Below are 11155 nucleotides of genomic sequence, written 5' to 3' on the forward strand. Positions count from 1 at the left end.
TTTAGTACTGAGCCCCTCTGCAGGAGTTCACGACTTGAACTAATTTTCATATGTATTACTCTACAATGCATGCTACCCTTTCCTAACTGACCTTTCAAAAATAAATAATCCACTATTCCTGTATGAAAAGCATTTTTACCAAATCATTTCACACTTCCCTTTGCTTTCCCAGTGTACAATGAGCGAATGTGACCAGAGAGAAATGACCATCTGCAACATCACACATGGCTGCTTTTTCTGCAGAGACCGGAAGACCACGGCTCCGGCTCCAGATTTTCGAGAAACAGTGCTTCTGTGCAGACGTTCAGAACCACGTGCAGCAGCATATGTGTTGCAAAATAGTTTTGGTTCCTCAGCCTCGGACAGCAAAGGCAAAATGAAAGCTTCACCAAAGAGTCTCACTTCTTTCAAACTCTCGGCTTTTATTGTATTACTGAAATTTATACAAGTTTCTATTTTTCCCAGAATCTTAGCATTGTATTTAACTATTTAAATATTCGAACGTTTGAACATCTTTAGGGGTATTTCCGATAGATACTTTATACCAATTATCTGCTAATTACACAGCTGAATTAAAATGAAGCAGCGAGTGAGCCCATGGCCTTTATATTGCTGATCAGTCCACTTGGCAGGCGTTCGTGTCTGTGAGAAGTGAACAAGGCCTAGGAGGAGCGCAGCTAGGGAGTGTGGGGGTAGAGGTTGTACATAACTGATAGAGTTGTGAACTGTCAGCATATTTATGAGGTTACCAGAGATGTGGCCACTTTTAAAGAGGCAGCATGAAGGCATTCCTTATTCATATGAAAAGGGTTGGATATGTATTTCACACTACTTGGAGAAGGGACTGAAACCTTGTTTGGAAAAATGATTGGATGAGGCTCCTTTCTTGCTATGTGACATCCCAAACATCTTAATTTGTATCTGCAAAGGGCTTGGAGGCTTGCTGTTTGGGGAATCTGCCTGTGAAGCTGTTTCATCTCACTGACAAGCTTTGGAATTGCCACTTGTTTTGGCTACATTGTGTTCTTTTATTTTGTACATTGTCATTGATTTGAAAGAACCTGAGGTGCTCTTGGATGCACTGATTGGGAAGATTCATTTACATAGCTTTCTAAAAGAGAAATACATGTACCTGCTACACTTTCTGACATAGAGAAGATAAATAATTCAACTTAAAGTTCACTGAAGTGGACTCTTGGTGTCATCTTTTAGAGCAGACTTAGGTTCTGTGTCCTGAATTAACTTCAGGGACTTGAATACATAGGTCAATGAACACAGAAAACTCTTTTGGTTCGAAAAATAATTTGGTGTTATAAATATGAAAATATTAGTCCACATTCCTAAAGGAGTTTACAATCAAGCTGGGGAAACAAAACAAAATATATGGAACAATTAAGTGCTGAAGTGTGTGGTGCTTGTTTTACAGGCAATAAGAAATTAGGAGGAAAATCTGTATGGTGAAGAGTAGTTGAGGAAAGCTTTGTGCAGGAGAAAAATAATGCTTGGTAGACATGGAAAAAGAGAGATGTCCTTACCGATGATGAAAAGCAGCAGAGGCAAGAAGTTGGAAATGAGAGCAGAATGCATGAAAGGAAGTGGGCTGTTAAGGAATCCTGTTGGGGAGTGCTGGGAAATAAAATTGCTATCATATGATGAATGGCTAAGAATGCCAAACAAAGAATTTATAACCAATGCCAACGATAACAGGAAGCCACTGTAGATTTTTGAGAAGATGACAACCATAAGTACAATTTTATGTAGATTAGCCTGGCAATGATGTGCAAGATAAGTGAGGGAGAAAATGAACTGAGAGACACCAGCTTGAGCCTAGTGGAGTTGTTCAAGTTGGGAGGACTACATCAGTAGACAGGAGGTGGAAAGGACCAATGACTATTCTGAAGAAATAAATAAGAAGGTTTGAATGTCCCACCTTTCACTGTTCTCCGTAACCCTAACAGGAGATTTCAGAAGCAGGGTCAAGTAGTGGAGGACAAAAGTGTATATCTGCCTAGTTCTCTCATATCATATTATGCAGATGTTTAGCTACTCAGCTTCTTTGGATGCCATCTCTATGATTAACTGAATTTTCCCCCAGAAGTGATAGAATTTAAGCATGGTCTTTAAATTCGTGAGGATTAATTGGAACATTGATATTTTTTTCTCCCTTTCTGAGAATAGAATAAAATTGTTAAAAGGTAAAAATGAGAAACTAGAAACAATAATGACAAAATAAAAAAAAATAATTTTTCAGGAAGGAAAAAAAAAAAAGGCAATGGAGAGTCATAGAGAAAGTAAAGGAAAAGAGAAAAGAAGAGAAAAGACAGGAAGCAGATTACCCAGCTCCTGGGAGTTTGATCTAGCTGCTTGGCTAAGATCTAGTCCTGAAGTAACAGGTCTGCCATAAGAATGATAACATTCTAGAACATAGAAACCTCTCTTCCTGATTCTTGATTCTTAAAAAAAAAAAAAAAAAGATGCCCAAATAAGTCAAGTGTCTTGCTCAAAATTAGATGGCTGAAGAGTTTTGCAGACGGGACACGAGCAGGGATCTGTACCTTCTCCTTCAGGTCTTTATTGCAGCCCACACTTCCTCTCCAACAAAGGATTTGAAGGTTTGTTCTACACAACATTAGGGCCTGTTTACTTTAGACAACTACTTTTGGGTCATCAATTAGGCTGTCTTAGTTCATCTTTCTTCCAGATGTGAAGGATGCAAGACTTATAAATTATATTTTTAAAAGTGGGGGTGAGAGCAGGAAGGAGAGGGTCAATAGGGGAAATACTTTAAACAATAAAAAAGAAAGAAAAAGTTGCAATAACATGAGAAAAATTTTAAAGAAAGAAAAAGAGGAGTGAGAAATAAGAACTAAGCAGAAAAGCATTACCAAAACAGTCTTGAAAAAGAATAACAAAGTTGGAACTCTCACACTTTCTGGTCTCAAAACATAATACAAAGCTACAGTAATCAAAACAGTGTGGTACTGACATAAAGACAGACATATAAACTGGTGGAATAGAATGGAGAGCCCAGAAATAAACCCTCACATCTATGGTCAATCTTTAACAAAGGTACTAAGACCAGTAAACAGGAGAAAGGACAATCTCTTCAACAATGGTGTGGAGAAGCTGGGTATCCATATGCAAAAGAGTAAAGTTGGGCCCTTATACCACATACAAAAATTAACTCTTGATCAAAGACCAAAATGTAAGACCTAAAATTATAAAACTCTTAGAAGAAAACATAAGGGGAAAGTTTCATGACACTGGATTTGGCAAGGATTTCATAGATATGACACCAAAAGTACAGGCAGAAAAGTAAAATCGACAAATTGCACTACATAAAAATTAAAAACTTTTGTGCATGAAAGAATACAGAAAAGCAAAAAGGCAACCTAGGGAATGGGAAAATATTTGCAAATTATATAACTGATAAGGGGTTAATATCTGGAGTATATAAACAACTCCTACAACTCAACAACAAGAAAATAAATAACCTAATTAGAAATGGGCAAAAAACTACAATAAACATTTCTGCAAAGAGGATATACAATGTCCAATAAACATAGAAAAAGATGTTCATGACTAATTATTAGGTAAATGCAAATTAAAACCACCATAAGTACCACGTCATACCCACTAGGATGGCTATTATAATTTTTAAAACCCCAGATAATAACAAGTTTTGGTAAAAATGTAAATAAATCGGAACCCTTGTGCATTACGGATGGAATTGTAAAATGGTACAGCTGCTATGGAAAAAAGTAAAGTGGTTCCTCAAAAAATTAAAAATTGAATTATCATATGATCCAGCAATTCTACTTCTGGGTATATATTCAAAAGAACTGAAAAGAAACATCCTCAAAGAAATACCTGTACACCCATGTTGATTGCAGCATTAGTCACAGTAGTCAAGTGGTTGAAGTACCCCAAGTGTCCATTGAGAGATAAATGGATTGTCCTGGGCTGTTTGGCTCAACAGGTAGAGTGTTGGTCTGTGGACCAAAGAATCGCTGGTTCGATTCTGGTCAAGGTCACGTACCTCAGCTGCAGTTCAGCCGGGCCCTGGCCAGGATCATGTGGGAGGCAATCAGTCGATGTGTTCCTCTCTCATTGATGTTTCTCTCTCTCTCTCCTTCTCTCCCACTCTATCTAAGGATAAATAAAAAAATACCCTTGGGTGAGGATTAAAAAAAATACTTAATATAAATGCTTAATGCTTATTTAATAAGTACAGAATAAGGTTTTTAGAATGTGTGTAATCTTTTCTATATGTGGATATTGTAACAAGGAAGATACAAGAGTTATAAAACGAGGGTCACAGACCTCAGTGAAAAATTCCTTGCTGGGATCTGGGGAGTCAACATCACTATTACCCATATATGAAGTCACCATTTGAATAACACACTACAACCAGGACTATAATCCGTTCACTCGACATTGACATGGTGAGCCTTCTACCCTCTGGGAGTCCTTTAACCTTATTCATTATTAAAAGCTAATTGAAAACACCTCCAACTTTTTGAAGCTTCATCGATCTCACTCTTCTCTCTTAGGGAAACTGCTGCTTTCGGCTTTGAGAGGCTTAAAAATAAAATGCCTGATAATAAATCATGAGAGTGATTCCAATTCATGAGGGTGGTGACAGTGCCTTAGGATTCCTGTCTAGATTAGTTTATTTTTTCCTAGAATAAACATTGAAACCAAATGTAAGTGTCAATAGAGACAACCTTGTGTACAGGAAATAGCAAAGAAGTTGAAATCTAAGGACCTGGTTTGAATCACGCCTCCCCGTCGGTCTAATGGAGTGAGGTGGAGTGAACCAATTTACCACACATTTTCCTCTTATCACTTACTCGTTCGGGCAACCAGTGTTTGTGACTTTCTTCCCATGTATCCAGCACTGTCTCAACATCAGAAATCAGGAAAGAAGAGAGTAAAAGCCCATGCCTATATAGATCTCACATTTTAGTTGTAGACAGAGACAACAACATCAAAATAACCAAAGAAGGATTAATAGAATGTTATGATAGTTAAAATTGCTTGCAAAAAAATAAGAGAGGGGAGGTGATAGAGTGTGTAGGGAAGGAGGGCAGTGGATCAGAGGGCTGATTAAACAGCCAGAGAAAGAAAACCTTTCTGAGGTTGTAACATTCCAGCAGCACCGAACCCAGGGAGTGAGCCCTGCAAAGGCCAGATGGAGATGTTGGAGGCAGGAAGCAATTGCAAGGGCCAGGGCTTGGAAAGAACATCAGGAAGGCCAGTGTTGCTAGCCCGGATGAGCACAGGGAGAAGGTGCTAGGAGCTGAGATCAAAGTGGTACACTGATCTCACCAGAGAGCTCCCACGGAGAAGAAATGGGTGTGAGGATAGCCACAGGGTACCTAACAACTCTCCACAAATGTTAGAGGATAGCAAGGAGGTGGAGCCTTGGTGTCCTTGTCACTGCCCGTAGCCAGCTGTTTTGACCAAGCAGCAAAGGTTTTGTGTTTGGATAGAGGGAATTTGGCAGCTGAGATTTCCCTTTGGAGATTTTGCCAGCACCAGTCCACTTGGGGCTCAGCAGAGGCCACATGGTGTTCTATTCAAGGTGTTTATTTCCTGTTCAGAACCCATCTAAGTCAGCAGCTGGCCAGCACCAACAGCTGGTTTCTTCATGCATTAGGCATTTGGCACATAAGTATGCACTTCTGCCGTTCACACTTGAGATGTTATGTACAAGAACAAATATCTGGTAACATAAGAAATTATTAGCAACTCTTTCATAATGCATGGTTTGGTATAAAGAGGACGTCTGCAAGAAAAATTTCATTTCTAAATGTATGCACTTGTACTAGGGCAATGCTTATCATTTTACCTTTATCATGCCCTTTCCATCTGGGCTCAACTGCATGTGTAATCTCTCATCTGCTTACTATTTGGAGAGGTATGATCACTAGAGAATGATGTGGGAAAGCAGGCGCAGTCATAATCACCCTTTCCCACAGTCTAAAAGGGAGTTACTCTCACTTGGTTTAGCATTTGACAACATAATGCAGGGTTGTCAGACTTGCTTCTCTTCCCAGATCATCACCTCCCTTCTGCTACTCTGCTATTAGTCTTGACCTCATTGCTCTCTCTCCTGTCACTGCTACTCTGCCTACCTCTTCCTGCTGTCCCAGCTCACACTATTCTTTCCTGGAACCAGAAATGTGGGGAAAGGCGGGAGAGACTGCTGTACTCATTTTCCAGGGCTACAGTCGTCTCAATGTCTTGGTGTGGAAATACCTGCCTGTCCTCAGGCCTTGAAGAAGCCACCACGGTTCAAAAACACTGTCTCTTTCATAAACCTTGGACTCAAAAAGTGCATGTGAAACCCACGCAAGTTCAAGTGGACTTGAAAGCTTTTCCGAAGTGCTTTCCTGCTGTTAATCTGCACGTTCATCTGTGCATCTGGCTTGGAAGGGCTCAAGCTATAACATCAGCTCGTCTTAGGATGAGTAGTTATAAGACCAAAGGCAAACATGGGAGAAGGGGCTGTACGGGGCAGCTCTCCTTCCCACTGGCTGCCCTCTGGACAGGAGTTCTTCGTTATGGAGATTTACTGAGGGTCAATCACTTGGATAACATTGAAAGTGGTATCTCAATAAAGTGATGAGATAACATGTTAGTCAGATCCCTAGATGCTTTAAGCACACACTGCCTAGTAATTGTAACTGATTTTTTAAAAAGCCAACTTTGCCATTAGCCACTCAACTAGACAGAGCCTTTGGTACGGAGCCAGAAATTAAGAGTGTCAATTTGATCTTCCAGGTCCCCTTGATCTTCCTAGACTGAAATGGACAGCTATCACACTGTGGGCCACTAGGCATTGGTTACCAATTGGGAATGTCATCAGAAAACTTTCTTAAAAGGGTCATTGTGTAAGTCATTTGGATATTGCTTTCAGGTCTGTCTGTTCTTCATCCTGAGAGTTGATGTGTTGGCTTCCTAAGGGCTGGCCCTTAAATATACCAGATCTTGAACATATGAACACAACCAGATTTGTTTGAACTTTGGAAAATTACACTTCCAAACCCACAGTTGTTTTTATCCAGGTGAGATCTGATAAGGCAATTTTTTTAAAATCCTCAACCAAGGATATTTTTTCCATTGATTTTTAGAGAGAGTGGAGGAAAGGAGAGAGAGAAAGAAAAAGATTGATGTGAGAGATGTGAGAAAGACACATCAATTGGTTGCCTCCCATACCCCCTGACAAGGGTTGGAGATTAAACCTGCAACCTAGGTGCATGCCCTTGACCGGAACCGAACCTGCAACCCTTCGGTGCACAAGTTGAGCCACACAGGCCAGGGCTAACAAAGCAATTTTTTAAGGGTAGAATTAAATGTCCAGAGATGGAAAATGTTCTAGCCAGTCCACATGCTTCCTAAGAAGTATAGAAAAGTAAAGGGCCCATATTTCAAGCTGACAGTGTGTACCTCCTCGTGTTGTCACTGATGATGTAAGTCCCTCCCTTATTTATTTGTTTGTTTGTTTATTGTCAACAGCTTGTGGCTACTTTCTCCTCTTACTCTCCTTCTGCCACTATGTTATTTTATTGCTTTCTTTCTATTTCAGTGCCTCGGTCAACAGCAAGAGCACCAAGAGTCTAAACTCTGACTGTAGAGTTGTAGAGGCTTCCATTGCCGATCCCTCTATTCACTTCCCTTTGATGAATTCACTCCAACAAATATTGACCCAAAGCCAGCTAATATTAGTAATGATAGTACAAAGATGAGTACGTTCTGGTGCCTGCTTTAGTGGGTCTTTTATTTTAGCAGAAGAGACAGACATTGAGCACATAATTTTAATAATTATATTGATAACATGTTTGGGTGTTCCAGATAGAGGGACAAGTATAAACAAAGGCAGAAAGTTATAACATAGTATAAGGTCTACATAAACCGTTTGTATTATTTAATCATACAGTGTGAGTCAAGAAGTAGCCAGCAATGAAGTTGTGGAGGTCAGTGGGTAGGTGCCAGGCCTAAAGGTCTTGTTGCCCTGGCACAAGAACCTGAATTCTATAGGTGATGTGTAGTTTTGAATGTATTTAAATGGGGAATGATGTGGAATGATTTAAATTTTAGATAGATAGCTTTGGGAAGATTTAAAGTATGGATTCCAAAGGAATAATAATGAAGACTAGGAGGAATGAGTTACATGGCAATTGGGTCTGGAATAGAGGTGACGAATGGGGATGGAAAGAAAGAATAAAACTGGGAGATTGTGGATCGGGTGATTGATCGGGTGTTGGGGAGGTAAGGGCGAATGCTAAGTTGAAGTTAAGTTATATTTCTACGCTATGTTAGGGTGAATAATGAAGCTATCAACTAGACTAGGCACCATAGATGAATGTGTGTTTGCGGATGCCATGTGAGAAGCAGAGGAGCCCCGGGCATCCAAGGTGCCAGAATTCACGGGTACTACATCCAATAGTGATTGATAGGGTTGCTCTTGGAGATGTCATGGGTAAGATTTTTTTTTTGCAAAAGAAGCTCATCTTGGAGCTCTGCTAAGTCTTCTTTTTAAAAAAAAGTGAAAATATTCAGACAAATCTGACTTGGAAATGTTTTGAGTGCTGTTTTCTCTCTGACCCCTGCTCTCCCACCCCCGACACTTGACATCCTGTAATTACCATATCATTAGAAATGTGTTTCCTGTAAGTCCGAAGTTCCATTGACAATACCATGAGAATGTATTCTTGTAGCATCCATTTCCAACTTTTCCCATACAGTGGGATGGAAACTGGTCAGAATGAAATTTCCTTTCCACCTTTGTTGCAAATTCCACATCTGTAAACCTCTCTGTGATTCTATCAGTGAACATATACATATATCACTCAAGTATTAGAACTTACGCTTTCTGACACTGCAGTAAGAAGCAATTGCCTTTGCTTGTTCAGGGAGGAAGCTCATTGGTGATAGCCTTTTGTCTGTTGGCTTCTCTTCCTTCCTGACCTCAATTTCCTTTTGAAGATTTCAGTAATTCTATTTGAAAACAAAACGCATACTTGACAAAGTATTAAACTTTACTGCCAAGGGTATGATTAGGCATGTGGGTGAACTACAATAGTTTGATTTAAATCAAAACTGCCCTTTGGACCAGCACTATCAAGTGAAAACACAATATGAGCCATAATATTTCATCTTAAATTTTCTAGTAGTCTCATTCAAAAAGTAAAAAGAAAAAGGTAAAATGAATGTTAACAATATATTTTACTCAACCCAATATGCCCATAATATTATAATTTTCATATTTAATCAATGCAAATATGTATACATTAATGAGGTGAAATGTTAAGAATTTGGTGTGTGTTTTACACTTAAGCACACCTCAATTCAGAGACTAGATTTCCATCAGAAATCCATGATCTGTAGTTAGAGTTCATAAAATTAAAGTTGAAACGATATATTCATGTACCCAAGTTGTTCGAAATATACTTAAAATGTCCTCAGTCACACTGTCTGCATTTTAAGTGCTCATGGCCACCTGTGGCTGTCGTGTTGGCCAGAGCAGCTCCAGACCTCTTATCCTTCCTCTCCTCCAACTCCTCCAATGCTGTAAGTGAATTTGAGGCCACTGAATATCTAGAAGATATTTATGAAAGTTTTGCAAATCGCCTAAGCCTTGAGGTCCCACCTGCAAGCTCTAGTTAACGGATCTATCAAACTAGCTCAGTCGGGTTCCTGAGGATCTTTATTTATTTATTTATTTATTTATTTTTATCCTCACCTGAGGACATTTTTCCATTTTTTGTACAGATAGAGTGGGAGGGAGAGAGAGGAAGAGAGAGAGAGAGAGAGAAACATCGACGTGAAAGGGACACATCGAGTGGCTGCCACCCGCACGACCAACCAGGGCCGGGGACAAACTGCAACCGAGGTACATGCCCTTAGCGGGAACCGAACCCGGGTCTCTCAGGACCGCAGGCCGACTCTTTAACTGCTGAGCCAAACTGGCCAGGGCTCTTGAGGATCTATAAAGGAAAGAGTAAAGGTCTTGAAATGATGAAATAACAGAAAACAAAAAGATTTGATCAAGACAGGCAGAAGGTATCTGCTAGGTCTCCTATAAAATAAATGAGTCAGTTTTAAAACATGGCTTGTGTTGTGAACTCTTTTATAACGTAAACAGAGCCTTGAAGGTAAGTTTTTGCTGTTGTTTGGCTGATTATTTTACCTTGTGTTCAAATACATGATCTTAGAAATTTTACCAATTACTTATAATAAGAAAAGTGCTTCAGCCCTAGCCGGTTTGGCTCAGCAGTTAGAGCTTCGGCCTGCGGTCCTGAGAGACCCGGGTTCGGTTCCCGCTAAGGGCACGTACCTCGGTTGCAGTTTGTCCCCGGCCCTGGTCGGTTGTGCGGGTGGCAGCCACTCGATGTGTCCCTTTCACGTCGATGTTTCTCTCTCTCTCTCTCTGTTCCTCTCTCTCCCCCTCACTCTACCTGAACAAAAAATGGAAAAATGTCCTCCGGTGAGGATAAAAATAAATAAATAAATAAATAAATAAATAAATAAATAAATAAATAAATAAATAAATAAATTAAAGAAAAGTGCTTCAGTGTGAACCTAGTTACCCTAAGAAGTTAAGAATTTTTATTAGTACTATGAATCTGGCTTAAGGTTAAAGTTGACCACTTCCCCACCAACACACACACACACTTATGCACATCCATGAACACACATGAATATGCACACACAGGTACACGTAAGGACATGTGTGGCTTCAGAGCAAAAATCTTCTTAATAAATGCCAGCGAAAATGTTTGGACCATAGTGGATGCTATTCCAGAGCTTAGTAGCCAGAAAGATCTTTTCCTTGCCATCACATATTTTTAATTTCTGGCAGGAATGGAGGACTGAGAAGTGAAGAAGCAAGGACTCATTCTTCCCTTCTCCTCACTCAGCAAACTCCAGTGGGATGAGCCTGGCGAGTTCAGCCTGTACCCTCACTGCCCTGAGAGCCAACATATGGGTCTGGAATGGGAGCGACGGAAGAGAAGATGATGGGTGGGCAATCCCGGCCCCTGCAGGCACGACCTGGTCTACCCCTCTTTCTTCTATCTTCTTGGCAAGGCCCGCCTCCTCTCGGTGACTGTCTAGCAAACCTCCCATGACAACCCAGGAAACACTG

Source organism: Molossus molossus, unplaced genomic scaffold (assembly GCF_014108415.1).
Source record: "Molossus molossus isolate mMolMol1 unplaced genomic scaffold, mMolMol1.p scaffold_m16_p_3, whole genome shotgun sequence".
In the NCBI taxonomy this organism is placed as follows: Eukaryota; Metazoa; Chordata; class Mammalia; order Chiroptera; family Molossidae; genus Molossus; species Molossus molossus.